Raw genomic sequence first — 14,918 nt, 5'->3', positions numbered from 1 at the left:
GATGGTAAAGGTAAAGGGACCTCTGACCATTAGGTCCGGTCGTGGCTGACTCTGGGGTTGTGGCGCTCATCTTGCTTTATAGGTCGAGGGAGCCGGCGTACAGCTTCTGGGTCATGTGGCCAGCATGACTAAGCCGCTTCTGGTGAACCAGAGCAGCGCACAAAAACGCTGTTTACCTTCCTGCCGGAGCGGTACCTGTTTATCTACTTGCACTGGCGTGCTTTCGAACTGCTAGATTGGCAGGAGCAGGGACCGAGCAACGGGAGCTCACCCCGTCACGGGGATTCGAACCGCCGACCTTCTGATCGGCAAGTCCTAGGCTCTGTGGTTTAACCCACAGCACCACCCGCGTCCCCTAAGGTCCCCAGCAAAATGGAAATGCTGTGGGGTTTTTCTGGCCCCAACCTGATCCAGCAATGTGGGGTTTGGAGCTACAGTCGTACCTAATGTTACATTTGCTTCAGGTTGAGCGTTTTCATGTTGCGTCCCACAGTGACCCGGAAGCACCAGAACAGGTTACTTCCGGGTTTCGCTGCTTGTGCATGCGCAGACGCGCAAAATGACGTCACGCGCATGCGCGGAAGCGTACAATCATGACCTGCGCATGTGCAGGCGTGGGTTGCATTCTTTTCAGGTTGTGAACGGGCCTCCAGAACGGATCCCGTTCGCAACCAGAGGTACCACAGTACAGTCATACCTCGGGTTAGATGTGCCACAGGTTTAGCATCTCCCATGGCCGCCCTGTCCCTCGCGGGTCAAGGAAGGGGCAACGTCTGAAGCCGAGAGCCTCGCCCACTTGGTTGAGGCTCCCGGCGCAATGTCAAAATTGGCAAGGGCGGTTTTCAAAATGGCGGAGGGGCCTTTATAGGTAGAAAATTGGAGGGTTGGGAAATGGTTCCTCAACCTGGGAGCGGCCTTAGGGATTTATTTTATTTAACACCGCCGGACTGTTTGAAAAACAACCACCTCTCAGCAGTTTACAAAACTACAAAATAAAACATTGCCATTGCCATATATCTCTGTGTGTGTGTGTGTGTGTGTGTGTGTGTATATATATATATGCAGGTTTTGGTGTCCTCGGGTGTCTTCCCGTGTAAAAGTTGGGGTGTCTAGGCGACGTTTCGACGAGGTCTCACTCGTCATCTTCAGGCTGGTGCTTTCGGCTTCTTGTTACTGGAACAGAGCAGGATCTCAGTGTTTGAGTTCCTATAAATACTGTTGAGGGGGTGTGGTGTATAGCCTCCAATGGCTAATGACCCACCTAAGTGGTACTCAGGATATCACTCAAGAAATCACTCAAGATATCCCTCAAGTAATTAAGGAACAAAAGAAGAAAAGGCACACTAGCCTGGGAACTTCCTCTCTGCCCAGAACATTGGAGGCTATACACCACACCCCCTCAACAGTATTTATAGGAACTCAAACACTGAGATCCTGCTCTGTTCCAGTAACAAGAAGCCGAAAGCACCAGCCTGAAGATGACGAGTGAGACCTCGTCGAAACGTCGCCTAGACACCCCAACTTTTACACGGGAAGACACCCGAGGACACCAAAACCTGCATTCCTATACCCGTGAAAATCTACGAAAGCATATATATATATATATATATATACATACACACACATATATGTATATGTGTGTGTGTGTGTGTGTGTATATATATGTGTGTGTGTGTGTGTGTGTGTGTATATTCTATACTGTATATGTATGTATATATATATATTCTCAAAAGATTGGGCTGAAGCCTTTTAAACAATTATTTCAGCAAACCTGGGTACATCGTTTAGCTGTGTATACTTGTTTCTAAATTCAGTTTTTTCATCTGTACGATACTAATAAATTATTTTTCTGTTTTATTTTCACTGCTTAGACATTTTATTTTATTGAGTGGTTTATGAAAATGGCTTAAATAAATAAATGTGGGGTCCATTTGTCCCCAGCTCCATCCATACTCTCATCCCTTTTAAATGTGCTTTTGGTTTGCTTCTGTTCTTATTTTCATCGTGTATTTTGTCTTTTTTTTTAATATTGTAATTTTGTGGCATGAACCGCCCTGGGATCTACAGGTTTAGGGCGAGATCAAATAAATTAAATTTGAGGGAGGGGCACTTGGAAAAGGACTGAGGACCCCGAGGGTGCTTTTAAGGCGGTCTCCCTTGTTCTGAGGCAGTCTCAGTAGTAGGGTGCCCTTCCCACCCGCCCCCCCAAAAAATGCAGAAGGGGAGAAAATATTAGGGAAGAGAGTGGGCCAGGAATTTCAGGAGCAGAGAACTGCATGGGATTGTCACATGGAAAAGGGGAACAAGCTTTTTTCCTGCCGCTCCGGAGGGTAGGACTTCAAGTTACAAGGAGGGAGATTTCAACTAAACCAGGGGTCAGCAAACTTTTTCAGCAGGGGGCCGGTCTGCCGTCCCTCAGACCTTGTGGGGGGCCGGACTATATTTTGGGGAAAAATTAACCAATTCCTATGCCCCACAAATAACCCAGAGATGCATTTTAAATAAAAGGACACATTCTACTCATGTAAAAACACGCTGATTCCCGGAGCGTCCGCAGGCCGGATTGAGAAGGCGATTGGGCCGGATCCGGCCCCTGGGCCTTAGGTTGCCGACCCCTGAACTTAACCTTAGGAAGAACTTTCTGATGGTAAGAGCTATTTATAATAAAATGGTCTCTCTCTGCAGATTCTGGACTCTCCTGCCTTGGGAGGTTTTTAAACAGGTCGGATGACTACCTGCCAAGGCTTATTTCGCTGTGATTGAATGTATATTGAATGTTTATGATTTCAGCCATGGGACCTGTTCTTCAAGCCCAGTGCCTGTATCTTTGACACTCTGGGTGCCTTTTGTTGTTGTTGTTTCCCAAGAAGATCTTCTGGCGTACGGAGTCGTCTTCTGTGCATCGTATTTGATGCAGTGTCAGTTTTCAAAATTGGCAACGCCATGGGGATTTTGGGGGACGAAAGATTCCAGCCACAGATTATCCGACTGGCCACGAGAATGTTCATCTCGCTGACTTCACCGAGTTGGGCAGCAAATAGCCAATGGGAATAATAATAATAATAGTAATACAGTGGTACCTCAGGTTAAGTACTTAATTTGTTCCGCAGGTCCGTACTTAACCTGAAACTGTTCTTAACTTGAAGCACCACTTTAGCTAATGGGGCCTCCTGCTGCCGCTGCGCCACCGGAGCACGATTTCTGTTCTCATCCTGAAGCAAAGTTCTTAATCTGAGGTAATATTTCTGGGTTAGCGGAGTCTGTAACCTGAAGTGTATGTAACCTGAAGCGTATGTAATCAGAGGTACCACTGTAATAATAATTTAGTTCTTCAACTTAATCCCTTATTTCCCTAACACCTTCCTCCCCTCCTTCTGTTGCCACTCTGTGGAGCTCCCTATCTAATAATTAACACAAAAAGAGGGGATTGTTGGTCCCTGTTGTCGTACGTTTCACGATGAAATGCTGTGCACATTGAGGGCAGCACAGTGGACACTCGGGTTGCGAACGTGATCTGTGTGGGATGCACGTTCGCAACCCGCGCATGCACAGGTCGCAATTCAGCGCATCTGTGCATGCGCGACTGCCGAAACCTAGAAATAACCTGTTCCGGTACTTCCGGGTTTTGGCAGTCCGCAACCTGAAAAGACGCAACCGGAAGCGGCTGTAACCAGAGGTATGACTGTATATAAACTGCCTTCTTATAAACCCAGCCAGATGGGCGGGGCATAAATAATAAATTATTATTATTATTATTATTATTATACCACCCATTGGTTGTGAGCCTTTTTGTTACACTTTTCCTGAGCCTCCCAAGACATTGCAAAACTCAACTGGAACTTAACCTCCTTCTTCTCTGTTATGTGGACCTTGGGGCTTTGATGGGTCAATTGTTTTTCAAAACAGGACACCGTCGCTGTTGAATTTTACATGTTCTGTTCAATGTGGCGCTACATTTCTGTGGGAATAAACGTACACTGTGTGTGATCCTGTTGGCTTTTGGCTTTCCTTTCATCCAGCCTTCCTCAACCTAGGAGTATAGCATCTAGATCAAGGGAAGTAATAGTGCCACTGTATTCTGCTCTGGTCAGACCTCACCTGGAGTACTGTGTCCAGTTCTGGGCACCACAGTTCAAGAAGGACACTGACAAACTGGAAGGTGTCCAGAGGAGGGCAACCAAAATGGTCAAAGGCCTGGAAACGATGCCTTATGAGGAACGGCTAAGGGAGCTGGGCATGTTTAGCCTGGAGAAGAGGAGGTTAAGGGGTGATATGATAGCCATGTTCAAATATATAAAAGGATGTCACATAGAGGAGGGAGAAAGGTTGTTTTCTGCTGCTCCAGAGAAGCGGACACGGAGCAATGGATCCAAACTACAAGAAAGAAGATTCCACCTAAACATTAGGAAGAACTTCCTGACAGTAAGAGCTGTTGGACAGTGGAATTTGCTGCCAAGCAGTGTGGTGGAGTCTCCTTCTTTGGAGGTCTTTAAGCAGAGGCTTGACAACCATATGTCAGGAGTGCTCTGATGGTGTTTCCTGCTTGGCAGGGGGTTGGACTCGATGGCCCTTGGGGTCTCTTCCAACTCTAGGATTCTGTGATTCTAACCTGGTGCCCTCCACAGGTTCTGCTCCACAGTTCCTATCAGCTACAGTTCCCCAGTGTCTGGAGGGTTTGAGGGTAAGGAAGGCCACTTGAATCCAATGTATGCAAGGTGAGGGACGGGGGTTTAAGCCCAAGGGCTGTGTTTCCTAGAGGGCGGACTTCTGGGGACAGCTGGTGGGCGGGGCCTAAAGCAAGACTGGGCGGGGCAAGGCATGGCACTTGCCTACATTCCTCCCAGACCAAATAAAAAGATGCCAGAGGGAGTGACGCTTCTGATTATCAGTCGCTGGAAACCACAGGTGGGGAGAATTGCTCTTGTGCTCAGATCCTGCTTTCAGGCTCTATGCAGAACTGTCAAAACTGACAATTGGCAAGATAAGGCATAGCTGTCAACCATCCCTTTTTTTACGGGAAATTCCCTTATTCCAGTGCCGTTTCCCGCTGCTATCCCAGATTGTTAGATATCCTGTAGACTGTCCCTGGGACAGGTGAGGCTGCTGATCCCTTATTTTCAAATCTGAAAGTTGACAGCTATGGAGATAAGGACAACTGTGACTTTAAAGAAGAATGGGAACTTTTTTTACAAATTATTTAAAAAGACAGCAAAATGAACTGGACTCCTTGGCAGGTTTTGAATAAACATACACAAAATTTATTGAGGTGTTACGGTAAAATCTGGGTGCGAGGCTGCTCTGCCACCCAGCTCGTCGGACTAAGTCCGTGGGTCCCTGCGGAGGAAAATGAGCTCAGCCGGAGACAGGAGCAAGCTGCAGAAGATCCAAGTTTATTGGCCAACAGGTTCAAGGCGAGATTGAACAGCGAGAAAGGGGTGACATGAACTTTTGAAACTTCCCTCCATGTCCCAGAATACAGTGCAAAACACATCCCAGTTACATCATGAGTACATTAAGAAGAGGTTGGGTTACACAGGATTAACATATGGAGGAGGGAGGGGGGAATATGCAGAGCTGGAGATATGCGCAGATAAGCACATCCTGATGAGAAGACAATGGTCCATGTACTGGCATTGCCTGGAGGAAAGGCTTGGCAGAGTGATTTGACAGGATTAGGGTCTTGACACCTTGCTTGAGGGATTATGGAGGACAGGGGAGGTGTGATGGAGTCATAGAGAAATTGAGCAAATTGGCACGTTGATTTTCTATGAATTTTATAGATTTTAGTCCCTTTTGACATTGACAATTGGAAATAAATGGATATATTGTAGCGAAGAAGGTGAAGAATACATGCCCCCCCTTCCGTATCAGTGGGTTAATACAGTAGATAGATAATATCAGGATGTATACAATTTTACAGTATGCAGAGACTAAGAGAGAAGAGCTAAAGGAAGTCGGGGGGAGGGGGGGTCTGTTGGGGAGGTGGAAAAAAGGGGAGGGGGGAAATAATGAAGATGACTTGTTTTGATAATTTGTTATGTTGAAATTGTTAATAAAAATAATTAAAAAGTGTGCAGAGCAAAAAAAAGAAAAAAATATATATTTCCTGCTTTCTGGTTTTCCACTGGCACCTAGTTGGCCGCTGTGAGAACAGAATGCTGGACTAGATATGGGCTGCTGCCCTGATCCGTGGGCTCTTCTTATGCTGCTAAGTTTTAAATTCCCGGTGCCAGGGAGAGAGAGAGACAGAGGCACCTGGCTGCTCTGGGGTCCTTCGGTGCATGGAAAGATGGCTGAGCAGCTGCACTCAGGCAGGCAGGATAAGGGAAGCAGGGAGGGAGGGAGGGAGGCCTCCCGGCAGGGGGACCACCCACCCACAGGCTCCCTGCCCTGGCAGCCCCAGAGCCCCCCTCTGCCTCCCAGCAAACAGAGCACCGCTGGAGTAGGAGCAAAGCCACCCACGTCCCGCTTCGCAGGCCAAGATCGCAGCAGCGTCAGAGAGCAGAGAGGCACAAAGGGAGCCTGTTTGGCGGAGAGGCCTGGCCTGCGATGGAGCCTGGACTCGGCCGGGAAGCCCGGAAGGCTGTTGCCTCAGATTCTAGCCAGACCTGTTGCTCTAAGGTGCCCAGGCAAGATGCGTCCAGGAGGGCTATCGATGGCGGATTCTCTCTGCGCTGCCCAGAGAGGCAGAGAGAGATGTTTTTGTGGCTCGTCTCCAAACCTGGCTTTGCAAGGCAATGTTTGGACTGCACCCTCCCCACCATAACTCCTAGTGGTCCTCAGGATTGCAGAATTCATCCCTCCTCTCTCTCCTGCACTTCAAAACCATTAGGAAGAAAACATACTGTATAGGAAACCACTGCTGATGCACAAACAATTTGAACACCGTTAAATATACAGAAAGGGGTAAAACGCTTGCAAACACGATTTCAGACCCAATGGAGACAACAGCTGGGTTATTAAAGAATCTACACTGAAAAAGTGGCTTGTTTGAGATCTGGAGAATGGTGGCTTCAGGCTGGGAAAAGGGGGTTAAGGCAGGAGAATCGGTGCAAAAGGTGGGTGATTTCTCTGTCAGAAATCTCACCTGCTGGAAAAGGCCACCCGTCCAAAAAGCCAGCCTGCCTTTCGAGCTTCAGACCTTTTCTGCCACGGCGGCAGGCACTGGGAGGAGGCTCACGGCACAAAGCGGCCTCTGGGCATATCTAGAGTGCAAGAAACTTTTATTTGTTTTGCAGTCTAAGAAGCAAGGTTGCTGTTGATTTCTAACTGGTCCAAAAGCCAGAAAGCAGGCAAGGCAGATCTGTGACCGTAGGGCTCAGGATCTCTCCCAGAACCCCTGCAGGGCAGCCCCCGGTCTCCAAACCTGGAACCCCCCCCCACTGCCGGAAGCACAGAAGACCCCCCCCCAACCCTTCACTGGAAGGGCCACCCACCTTGACCTCCCTGGTGACAACACTGCATCCAAGGCTTTGCCCCCTTTTAATTCCCGGCGAGAGACGGAGGCAGCCGGTCACTCCGTGGTCTTTCTGTGCATGGAAAGATGGTTGAGCAGCTGCACTCAGGCAGGCAGGAGAAGGGAAGCAGGGAGGGAGGGAGGGAGGGAGGGAGGCCTCCACGTAAGGGGACCACCCACCTTCAGGCTCCCTGCCCTGGCAGCCCCAGAGCCCCCCTCCACCTCGCAGCAAACAGAGTGCCGCTGGAGTAGGAGCAAAGCCACCCACGTCCCGCTTCGCAGGCCAAGAAGCGCAGCAGCGTCAGAGAGCAGAGAGGCACAGAGGGAGCCTGTTTGGCGGAGAGGCCTGGCCTGCGATGGAGCCTGGACTCGGATGGGAAGCCCAGAAGGCTGTTGCCTCAGATTCTAGCCAGACCTGTTGCTCTAAGATGCGTCCAGGAGGGCCATCGATGGCGGGTTCTCTCTGCGCTGCCCAGAGAGGCAGAGAGAGATGTTTCCGTGGCTCGTCTCCAAACCTGGCTTTGCAAAGCAATGTGTGAACTGCACCTTCCATAACGCCTGGTGGTCCTCAAGATTGCAGGATTACCCCCCCCCCCCACGCACACCAGCCTTTTTTTGAGGGTGAGCGTCCTCTGAATAATAATATAAAATAATAAAAAATTATTTACTTCCCGCCCTCCCCAGCCGAAGCCGTGCTCAGAGCAGCTAACAACAATAAAAGTGGCGCAGCATTCTAAAATCAATTCATTCTAAAATAAATTCAGAATCAAATTAATGGCAACCATTGGGCTAGAGGGCTTTAAGGATTACAGAAGGAGGGGGTCAGACTGTGCCTTGGCCAAAGGCCTGGCGGAACAGCTCTGTCTTGCAGGCCCTCCAGAAAGATGTCAAGTCCCGCAGGGCCCTAGTCTCTTGGGACAGAGCGTTCCACCAAGTCGGGGCCAGTACTGAAAAGGCCCTGGCTCTGGCTGAGGCCAGCCTAATCTCCCTGTGGCCCAGGACCTCCAATATGTTTTTGCTTGAAGACTGTAAGGTCTTCTGTGGGACATACCAGGAGAGGCGGTCCCATAGGTACGAGGGTCCTCAAAGCGATTCCGCCACACCGTATAGGAACATATAGGAAGCCACTGCAGTTATAAAAACATTGTTAAAACCGTTAAACCATGAAATTTATGGACTATGTAGAATTGGATAAATTAACTGGAAGGATTCGAAACCTGCAGGACCAGAGATTATTAGAAGACTGGAGTAAATATACGAACTATTTGAAAAGTAATAGTAATGAACAGATTACACTAGTAGGACTGCAATAAGTTTTGTAAGGAGAACTATATGAAATATTGCAAGAAAGACTATGAGGAGAATTATTAGTTGATGATAATTAGAGTCTAGGGTAGCTCTAAGCTTCTCAGTTTTATCGTTTTATCTTTTTGTAAATTGCTTTGAGGGTTACAGGTAGGTAGCTGTGTTGGTCTGCCATAGTCAAAACAAAATAATAATAATAATAATAATAATAATAATAATAATAATAATAATAATAATTCCTTCCAGTAGCACCTTAGAGACCAACTAAGTTTGTTACTGGTATGAGCTTTCATGTGCTCCTGGAAGGAATTTATTATTATTTTGCTTTGAGGGTTGTTGTTTTTACAATCAAGCAGTGTATAAATCTTACGAAATAAATAAACGACATCCTGTTAGGATGACTTTGGTGTGTTATATGTGGGACTCCCCTTGTTCCAGCTACTTGAGGCAATGGGCTCCCTCCAGCAAAGAAACAGACCATGCGCTGAAGTAAGTTTAAAGTTTACTTGACTTACAGTCATGCATTGCCATTAACAACAATGATAAAATGCAGGCAAAGGTTCTTAGTTGGGAGGAAACCCAGCAAGGGCAGCCTCAGACACATGTTTCAGGCAGAGGGATATGTTCAGGCACATTTGCCTCCGTTGTGTGAAGCATGAATGGAGAGAGCGAGAGAAACAGAACAGGAAACAAGCCTTACTTCCTCTTAGGAGAAGGGTGTGTGTGATATAACTGAGACTACGCTAGCAATTTAGAACTCTGTGGTCCTTAACCCCTTCACATACTAACTAGCAAGTAGGTTTGACTTCAAATTTCCCTCGGCACTGGGTTCGAGAAACTCTGCTTTGGTCTGGTCCAGCAGAGCTGATCTTATGTTCCTTCCTTATCTTACAGGTGATGGTTGAGATGTCCCTTTCAGAAACGGGTTACTTTTGCTTTCCAGATGTTGAGGGAATTGTTCAGCCTTCTCCAATCTGGTGCCCGTCCAGATGTTTTGGAATTCAACTCCCATAAGCCGCAGCCAGTACAGTCATGCTAGCAGAGGCTGTTGAGTTTGGCAGCCCAAAACATCCATAGGGCAGATGCTAGAGTAGATTGCCAACACTGCTATGCCCAGCATGTGAAATTTGTAGAAATACGTAGCTGGTTACCATTGGAGACTTTAGGTTGTGATTGGGCAAATCTCCATACTTCCAGCGGAAGGAGTTTTCTTAAATAGAGACAGCACCTTCCACCAAAATAAATGAGTCTTTGGATACAAACTGAAATGTTGGCCCAACTTTGCTCTGATCCAGGAAGTCATGTCTAATATTCCTGCAAATTATATCCCTTTGTTGTTGTTTAGTCGTTTATCGTGTCCGACTCTTTGTGACCCCTGGACCAGAGCACGCCAGGCCCTCCTGTCTTCCACTGCCTCCCGCACTTAGGTCAAACTCATGCTGGTAGCTTCAAAGACACTGCCCAGCCATCTCGTCCTCTGTCGTCCCCTTCTCCTTGTGCCCTCCATCTTTCCCCACATCAGGGTCTTTTCCAGGGAGTCTTCTCTTCTCATGAGGTGGCCAAAGTCTTGGAGCCTCAGCTTCAGGATCTATCCTTCCAGTGAGCACTCAGGGCTGATTTCCTTCAGAATGGAGAGGTTTGATCTTCTTGCAGTCCATGGGACTCTCAAGAGTCTCCTCCAGCACCAGAATTCAAAAGCAAAAATTCTTCGGCAATCAGCGTTCTTTATGGTCCAGCTCTCACTTCCATACATTACTACTGGGAAAACCATAGCTTTTACTATGCAGACCTTTGTCAGCAAGGTCATGTCTCTGCTTTCTAAGATGCTGTCTAGGTTTGTCATTGCTTTTCTCCCAAGAAGCAGGCGTCTTTTAATTTCATGGCTGCTGTCACCATCTGCAGTGATCATGGAGCCCTAGAAAGTAAAATCTCTCACTGCCTCCATTTCTTCCCCTTCTATCTGCCAGGAGGTGATGGGACCAGTGGCCATGATCTTCGTTTTTTTATGTTGAGCTTCAGACCATATTTTGCGCTCTCCTTTTTCACCCTCATTAAAAGGTTCTTTAATTCCTCCTCACTTTCTGCCATCAAGGTTGTGTCATCTGCAAATCTGAGGTTGCTGATATTTCTTCCGGCAATCTTAATCTTAAGATTCCAGCTAGGGATTCATCCAGCCCAGCCTTTCGCATGATGAATTCCCTTAACGAATTTCGCATGATGAATTCCCTTAACGTGCAGCAAAAACGAATAAGATTTCAGATTCTCGAGTGTCATTCTTGCATGGCCGGAGAGTGAATCAGATATAATCCAGCACTATCAGTCATTTATAATCTGCGTATCTCTGATTTGTTTCCTGTCAAAGGAGCTAATTAAATACAGGAGTTATTAGAATAACATTACTGAAACAGTGCATTTGTTTGAAGTAAAGCTTTTAGTGACGTTTTAATTAATCAGAGATTTATTTCACCAAGGTCCTGGGTTTTGAAACTTGGTAGTATTGCAGTTGTGTACAGTAATCACATTTCCTTCTTATTTTTTGATATTTTAATTAATTTGTGAACAGTCTAGAATGACTTTTTTTTTTTGGTAATCACATTTCCTTCTTATTTTTTGATATTTTAATTAATTTGTGAACAGTCTAGAATGACTTTTTTTTGGTAATCACATTTCCTTCTTATTTTTGAATATTGTAATTAATTTGTGAACAGTCTAGAATGACTTTTTATTTTGGTAATCACATTTCCTTCTTATTTTTTGATATTTTGATTAATTTGTGAACAGTCTAGAATGACTTTTTATTTTGGTAATCACATTTCCTTCTTATTTTTTGATATTTTAATTAATTTGTGAACAGTCTAGAATGACTTTTTTTTTTGGTATGGCTAACTAAAGGTCAGCTAAAGGAACTTAGCCTAAGCTGCTGGTCTCTGAAATCTACAAATGAAAGTATCCACATTGTGCCACCTTAAAGACAATAAAGTTCTGACCTGCATCAAATTTAAAGGTAAAGGTAAAGGTACCCCTGCCCGTACGGGCCAGTCTTGACAGACTCTGGGGTTGTGCGCCCATCTCACTTAAGAGGCCAGGGGCCAGCGCTGTCCGAAGACACTTCCGGGTCACGTGGCCAGCGTGACAAAGCTGCATCTGGTGAGCCAGCGCAGCACACGGAAACGCCGTTTACCTTCCCGCTGGTAAGCGGTCCCTATTTATCTACTTGCACCCGGAGGTGCTTTCGAACTGCTAGGTTGGCAGGTGCTGGGACCGAGCAGCGGGAGTGCACCCCGCCGCAGGGATTCGAACCGCCGACCTTTCGATCGGCAAGCCCTAGGCGCTGAGGCTTTAACCCACAGCGCCACCTGCGTCCCTCTTGCATCAAATTTACCATGTACAAAAGGCAGCACCTTCGGTTACTTTGAGGTACAGATGTAATGCATTATTTTTTAAAATGACAAACACATTCAAATTGAAGTGTAATGTACAGGATACGTTTAGGACTGGGTTTAATAGAGTTAAGAATGGGTGACTTTATTTATGTATGCCACCACAGCTGCGAGAATGCTGATTGCACAAAATTGGAAGACTGGAGAAATACCAGCTAAAGAACAATGGCAAGAGACGTTGATGAACTATCCAGAACTGGCAAAAAATGACAGACAGACTAAGAGAAAAAGACAACAGAGACTTTGAAAAAGATTGGGAACCATTTATATTATATTTGCAGAAACAAAGAAAGTCTATAGTCTTGATGGCAGGATTTAAACATTCACATCACTAGTAGTAGAAAATGTTTGGAAGACAGAGAAATAATACGGTGTATTTATTTTCATATTTTTGTTTTTAGGTTAGATGTTATTGTATAAATATGTTATTAGTATTTTTTCTTTTAGAAGGTAGCAAGGTGGGTGAAAGGAGGGAGGAAGGAATGCATAGTAAATGTTATGGATATGAGATGTATGTAATGAATGAAAAAGAAATCTGAATAATATTTTTTTAATGGGTTGAGGGGTGTTTTGTTTATGTATAGGAGATTATTTGAAATTGCTTGTAAGCTGCTTTGAATTATGTTTTTCTTTTTTTAAAAAAATCAGTATATAATTTGTATGAAATAAATAGCACATAGATGTGGCAGGCACCCACAGGGACTCAACTGCAGGTGGTTGGACTAGATGACCCTTAGGGTCCCTTCCAAGTCTACAATTCTGTGATTCTGACTCTGGTTGAAAATGTGCCGGTTTCCCCTCTCTGTGAGATCTTTAGCTATGAGGCAGGTTTGTTTTCTGCAATCACCTGACTATGTGATGTGTTATTTTCATTGTTGTTTTCTATGTATCGGTTATATTGGTGGGTTATTATTGATCATACCTGTCAATTTACAGATTTGAAAATAAGGGACCAGAAGCCTCGAAAATAAGGGATCAGCAGCCAAAATAAGGGATTTTCAGAGCACAGGTATGTTCGACTTCTGAGCCCCTCCGAGCCAAAGGCGGAAAGCCCAGCCAGCAGCCAAACAAAGCCTCAAGCGGTGGTTCTCACAGCGCAGCAACCCGGCAAAGGGGATGCAGCAAAGAAAAACACTGTCACTTCTCCGCTGGGAAGCGCTGAGCAAAGGCGAGTCCCCAGGCAACGCGGCCAACTTGATGGGCACAAGGCATGCAAGCTCCACCCCCCAGTCGTTCTTAGACTCCTTATTGGGTGAGCAACGCAGCCGAGCAACACAGTTGGAGCTTCCCTCCTCCCTGGCCGGCAGGGAGGGAGGGAGAGGAGCTGCTTCCTTTGAAACCCGGGAAATTTAAGGAACATCATCAATAAGGGACAGCAGCGTGACACGGCGCTGGGATAAGGGACTGTCCCGCCAAATAAGGGACACTTGACAGCTATGTTATTGATTGATTGACTTTATATACCGCCATATACCTGCAGGTAGAGCATTTGTTAACTTGGAAATTTTCATGTCTATTTGAAAACAATTCCCTTTAATGAAATTCACTTTTTTATTATTTACGGACGCTACAACAGCGGCAAGAGTCTTGATAGCACAAGGATGGAAGAATGAGGAAACTCCGACAAAGGAACAGTGGCAAGAGAAATTGACGAACTACGCAGAACTGGCCAAATTGGCATACAAATTGTGAGACAAGGACAACTGTAAGTTTAAAGAAGAATAGGAACTTTATACAAACTATTTAAAAACACAACAAAAGGAATTGGACTCCTTGGCAGGTTTTGAATAAACATAATGTTTATGTTGATAACATTGTAGACAGATAATGTAATGTAAGCAGATAAATAATTATACCTCTGTCCTGACTCTCATAGTCTTCTGAGGCCAATCTGTTGTTTCAATTCACCATGTAGGTGGGCATGAAAAGAAATACAAGTCTATCCAACTAACTTTTTACATAGAGTAGACCCACTGAAATCAACAGACCTAAGTGGTCCACATTCACTAATTTCAATGGGTCTCCTCTTAGGATGACTTAACTCTGGGTGCAGCAACCCACTGTTTGTTGTGGGTTTTATTTGGTGTTTTTTAAAAAGCTGAACGAATAATAATATTAAATATATTATATTTCTATTCCATTGGCTCATGGGGGGCTGTAGTCAGGGCCAGATTTTGGTTTGATGAGGCTACTGAAGGTAATGGGGCCCTTTCTACGTCCAGCTGTCCTTTGTCAACAAGAAATTGTCGCTGTTTTTTGTGTCAGATAGATGCTATATGGTAATTTATATCTAAAGCCATTTGCACATTTTGTACATGCAATCAGTCCATCCAGAATGTGGGCACCCTATATATAGAAATGAGCAAACCAGGGATATTTTAGGGAGCAGACTAGCAGGCGGGGGCCATTCCTTACATCATAGCAGCCTGCACAACACAAAATACTGTTGCTGTATGTAGCTTTTATTTCATTGGTTTTTCATCTTCTATTTTGGAAATGTACATCCAGTTTTTTCCCCTTTATTTTTTTGGGGGGCCCCCACTCTTCTGGGGCCCTAAACTAGAGCTTGTTTAGCTTATACGTAAATCCGACACTGGCTGTAATCCGTAACTTTTAGAAGGCACCCGGTTGGCACCGGCTGCCTCGGATAACCCAGCCCTGCTCCTTAAAATCTGCGCTGCCCCCCCCCATCCGTCGCTTGGTCACGCTAGACAGTG

Source organism: Podarcis melisellensis, assembly GCF_964234715.1.
Source record: "Podarcis melisellensis genome assembly, chromosome: 10".
NCBI classification, from domain to species: Eukaryota; Metazoa; Chordata; class Lepidosauria; order Squamata; family Lacertidae; genus Podarcis; species Podarcis melisellensis.
Note: the sequence above shows the minus strand (reverse complement) of the source record.